This window comes from Miscanthus floridulus, chromosome 2, assembly GCF_019320115.1.
Source record: "Miscanthus floridulus cultivar M001 chromosome 2, ASM1932011v1, whole genome shotgun sequence".
NCBI lineage: Eukaryota > Viridiplantae > Streptophyta > Magnoliopsida > Poales > Poaceae > Miscanthus > Miscanthus floridulus.
The window spans coordinates 80,649,007-80,654,541 of NC_089581.1; positions in this window are offsets into that span (position 1 = coordinate 80,649,007).

Below are 5,535 nucleotides of genomic sequence, written 5' to 3' on the forward strand. Positions count from 1 at the left end.
CCTTATCATCTTTGTATAGGATGTTCTACTTGGTAAAATGACATGAAATTTTTATAGTAGTCCTTTGATAGCATTAGTAAGGCACTGTAAATTTTTGAGAATTTATGAAGTGTATCTGATATATGTTTATTATTTAACCTAGATATCTAAATAAAATAATAAAGGCAATTAAATAAATAGTTTGGGCTTTACCATTATATTATCTTAAATGTATTTGGTATGCTTAAACTATTGGTAGATTCTATGTTGTCAAATTTTGAATGATTACATGAAGTAGAAGTATTATTACTTTATATTGCATATTAAATAGTTTCCGGACTGATTCTAGAGTTTGATGAGTTGCATGTTGAAACTGATGTGTACTATAAAAATGGTTAATAACAAAGTTGTAGAGAATTTGATAAGCTTTCCAGAAAGTCTAGGATCACTATTTTTGGATTAGTAGAACTCCAGTTATGAGTGAAACAAGTAGCTACTGTTTGTGGCATAGTCGATGCATTGTAGAAGTAGTTAAGTAATAATCGAGAAGAGATATGCACCTACTCAATAAACATGATGCACTTGTTAACATATATGCATTCGTAATACTTATGCCATACTCATGCATCTAGGATCGGAAGAAGAGATCACGTTGCTGGAATTCAAAGAAGCAGAGGAAGGGAACCAGCAGGAGGATCCGCAAGCCGCAGCTCCCGAAGGCGTGGAGCAGAACCCTGAAGAGCTTCCGGAGTGTCCTGACCACCGCCCTACTTCCTTTCTGCGAGGCAAGCCCCGGAGCATTATAAGTCTCCCAGTAATTTACAAATGTTTACTTACGTATTTATGGTTGATGCATTAGGTTATAAGAGTTGAATGAAACCACTTGATGCATGTACATTCCTTGTCCAGATATTACACCTTTAACCGGTATAGGTCTAGGATCAAATAAATGCTTAGCTATGCTTAGACCGGTAGAAGTCGGGTGATATCCTGTCACCTGCGAGATATAGGTGGATACCAGAGCATGGTTGGCTATATCTGCCATCATGGAATAGAACCATGAGGTAAAAGTAAATCAAGACCGGACGGGAGGTCGATAGAGAAGCAACAAGACATGGAGGTCTTGGGTGTGGATCTATCCCCGTCTGTGTCGATCAAGGACCGTACCATTGTTGGAACTTCTGACAAGATTGAACGCATGCCTCTCACTTAGCTGGCCGGATAACTCGTTCTGACCACGAAGCCGAGTAATTCAATTTAGGCCGGGAATCATTCTGTTGTGCGCTCCTTCTGGGGAACGATCAGACTGAGCCCAAGGGCAGGCTTGGCCTGAGCATCCTGGCATCTAGTGTTCTAGATTGTGTGGCACAGTACGGACCCGTGAAATGTGTACCGGAGTTGTACCAAAGGTGACCTAAGGCTATCGTGGCTGGTAGACCTGGGTTTGTGTTAGGAATAAATTCCCAGCTGGTTGAAATCGATTCGAATCGCCGTCTCTCCCGGATAGTGAGAAACTTGACTAGCTCCAACATCGTAGTAACTGTGTTATGAAACATGATGGTTCGGATGAATATGGAATTACAACACCTGCTATGGTTACTATTGTATGCTTCTAAATGATATACCACATGTTTGGCATAGGATAGTTGCTAATCTAGAAATGGATAGTTATAGTTAACCTGATAAAGAAATTGTAACTGTACCATGACTCAATTGCTTTTACGCAAAAATGTTGTCGAGTTACATCCACTTATACAGCCTTGCATAATCCTTGGAGTCATTTATTTCTGGTTCATGACGGGTAAGTCTAGCTGAGTACCTTCTCGTACTCAGGGTTTATTTTTCCCATTGTTGCAGATGGCACTGTGTATCATGGGTATTGCAAGAGTTGCTTCTATCCCACCATGGATGAGGAGTAAGCCTTGGGCAGGCTCCTTTAGTAATTCCTATCTTTGCTTTTGTGGACCGTGATCTGGCTTGGCACTGTATCAAACTATGTTGGAAACTTTATCTTCGAACTTAATTGCTTCCGCTTTATTTATCAAACTCGGTTTGTAATAACTTTTATTCGTACTCTGATGATGAAAAGTATCTATGAACTTTATGTAATATGTGGCATGTATGTTGAATCCTGTACGATCTTGGTTGTTGTAAATCATTTATCGAGACCCGTCGTGGTACTTGACGGACTACCTTGTTTATATGGGTTCAAGTATAACAGTGCAACCGCTTGCGGATTGCCATTGTACTTGTATTCTTATAAATTGGTCGGTTCTGCGACAGGTCTAATAGGCATAGTGACAAACCATCTTCTCCCATTAGGAAAATGTATAACATTTTAATTGGGTTGTGCAAGAAAGTTAGAGACATAGATGAGAAGGCACACCAGGAGAGGGTGAGAGCTAGAGAGACTACCAGGATTCATGATCAGATACTCAGAGATTTGCATAGTCACATTTTGCCTGATGCTCTAGCTCCTCCACCTATTCCAGTTGCACAAGCTTCTCCTCCACCGCCACCTTTGGACAGTTATGTTGAGCAGTTGTAGTAGGATGATTACTTCACATAGCACTACGGCACCAAGTCATCCATGTCCTATGGCTATGTGCCAACATAGTTAGCAGGTCCGTCTACAGCTCCTCCAGTGTTTGCTTTAGCACTTGTTTTCACTTCAGCACCTATCTGCACTTCAGTGCGAGCTTCAGAGAGGTTTGCTCACACAGCTGCAGATTCTATCTTTAGCACCTTACCCAGCTTGTCTAATGGCTTTGCTTCCCATACCTTCTCTGACACTCAGACTCAGTTGGGCTCGACTACATATTGGCAGCTGGACAGTGACAGTGGTGGCACTTTTCTTGTAGATCCATCGTCCACCAGGGGCAATGGCGTTGAGTGATTGATGTGATGAGTTCTCCACACCTATTTTCGTTCTTCTCTTTTTGATGATGTGATGACAAAGGGGAGAAAGAAGATGGATTAAAGCTTCATGTTTATCTAATTATCTTGTATGATGCTGATTTGGATGAGTTTGTATGAGATTTGAGTCATTGAGCTTCATTGTAATATTCTTGTGAGAGATTATGACTTTGGACATGCAATAATCTAGCACTTTTATCTATCACGTGGACTTGGGAATATTTGTATTGTGTGCTAGTTTGTGTGATTGAACTCCATGATATTTTATCTAAGGGTTGCATGTTAGTGTAATATACATGTCTTGTGATGGTGTATGATCTTATATTTATTTGTTGTATGATATACTTGTCATATGCATCACAGTTTATTATTCACACACTTGTTGCACCCCATGGATGCAATAATTTAAGAGGAGTCTCCTATTTGTTTTGATATGTGCAAAATTGGCATTTGAGGCCATGTTATGAATATCACTCATATGCACATATCAAGGGGAGCCTCTCATAAATCATTGAACCCAAAAGCTATATTTTTATATATCATTTGTAAGCTTTAATCGGGGTTATCATCAATCACCAAAAAGGGGAAGATTGAAAGTGCATCTAGGCCCTTGTGTGTTTTGGTGCATTGAATGACAACACAATTAAGGGACTAATAATATTTATGAGACTTGCAGGTAGTTAGTCCTAGGTGAATTATTATGTGTTGGACTCATATAATGTGTGGTGATCATATAAATGTTAAATTAAGTTCAAGATTTATTTGTGAAGCAAGGATTTGCAAGCAAGTGTGTAATCAAATAAATGAGACATAAGGGATTGCATATGGAATGGTCTCAATTATATAGCTTGCAAGAACTAATATCAAGGATGGTTGTCGAGCTTGTAAGGATCATTGGAGACAATCTTGTTGAAGCACAAGACAACAATGCAAATGAAATGTTACTCAAATATTGGTTAGAAGCATTGGCAAGACATGTTAATCTTGAGATGGTGAAGATAGCAAGCAAATCTCTTTGAGGTACTAAGCGAAAGGTGAAGGGCAAGTGACGACTTGGCGGCCGATGGACCTAGCTAAAAGTGAAGAAGGAATTTACTTGCATTTAGTCGAGGCACTAATCAAGTGGTGTTTGTCAATGTGGAAGATCAAATCAAATGTTCAAAGTGACTTGAAACCTTCGACACAAGTCACATGCTCAAGATGGATAAGCTCAATCAAATCAAGTGATGGAATTCCTCAACTCAACTATGCATGAGTATTGTGGAAAGCAAAAATTAGAAGAAGCTCAAGTAGAGATCAAGTTTTATTTCCTTGTGTTGAGTTTAGTTGAGCTAGACTATCAAGAGGGATGCATCACTGAATCTAAGACAAGTAAATTGTGCTCAAGTTGAAACATGTGAGAAAGCCTAGAAAAATGAGAGACAAGAGTGAGAAGAAAGACCAGTTTTTAGCCCGCCAGCCAAAGTCGGCCAGGCCTATTTTGATTTCCAATCAGGCCGGCTATAGGCTAGGCCGAGTTTGCATCCCGGTCAGGCCGATTTCTAGTCCAACGGCTAGTTAGTTCAAAATCCCTTCTTAGGCCGGGTTCTCATCCTGGCTAGGCCGGGTTGGCTGACTTAGCCCAACAACTAGTTTGGCTTTGGTGGCTATTTATACCTCTCCCTCTCGTCCTTTGCAGGCTGGTGGTACTCCCCACTTCCACATACGACCAAAAGCATTTTGGCTCTCCTCTCTTCCTCTTTGTGAGTGCTCTAGCTCCCAACTTGCCAAATATTTGATTAGAGAGTGAACCAATCTTTTTGAGCTTGCCTTGGTGGCGTTAGAGAGCTTGAGAGACATTGTGTGAGCTGTCCCATTCTTGAGCACTTGAGCAAGTCAAACATCTTTGGTTTGTTGCGTTCGTTCTCTTGGAACTTTGTTCCTAGGTGGCAAAGTGTCAACGGCAAGCACCCGAGGGTGTTGTGGGCTGCTGTGGTGGCCATTGTAAGGACAAGTCTTTCCACTGAAAGAGGAAAGAAGACTCCTTAGTGGAAAGGTGGAAAGAGACCATTTCGGGTCCGGCCACGAGTCAACCTTGGTTGGGTCCTCACCGGCTTCCACAATGGAGACGTAGGTCACCTTTGGGAGGTCCGAACTCTTGTCAAACAAATCCTCGCGTCTCCCCTTTGGTTTGCCTCACGCTTGTTTACATTGCATATATTTTTTGTGATTCCGCTTGTGGTACTCGGATGTGGTGATTTGTGTTTGCAGGAGCTGTGTGATAGTGTTCACACATCTATAAGCATTACCATACCCCAAGTTGCATTTACATAGACGAGACCAAAGGCTCACAACCTTTTTGGGCGCAGAGTGTCGAAACTTCTGATAGTTGTTGGAACTTCCGGTGAAGTCAGCCTGATTGGAGAGGCAACTCGGCCTAGGCCTACAATTGGCCAGGCCGGGACTGAGGATTGGCCAGGCCAACCTTGACAGCACTGTGACAGTTTTTATTTGCTAACTTTGGCTTAAAAGTTTTGTGCAGCCTATTCACCCCCCTTTAGACATCGAATCGGTCCTTTCACAAGGACAACTTAGTCTAGAAGAGGGAAAGTATATTAAGTAGTGGAGCATCAAAATAAAAAATACGCCACATTTTTCTAG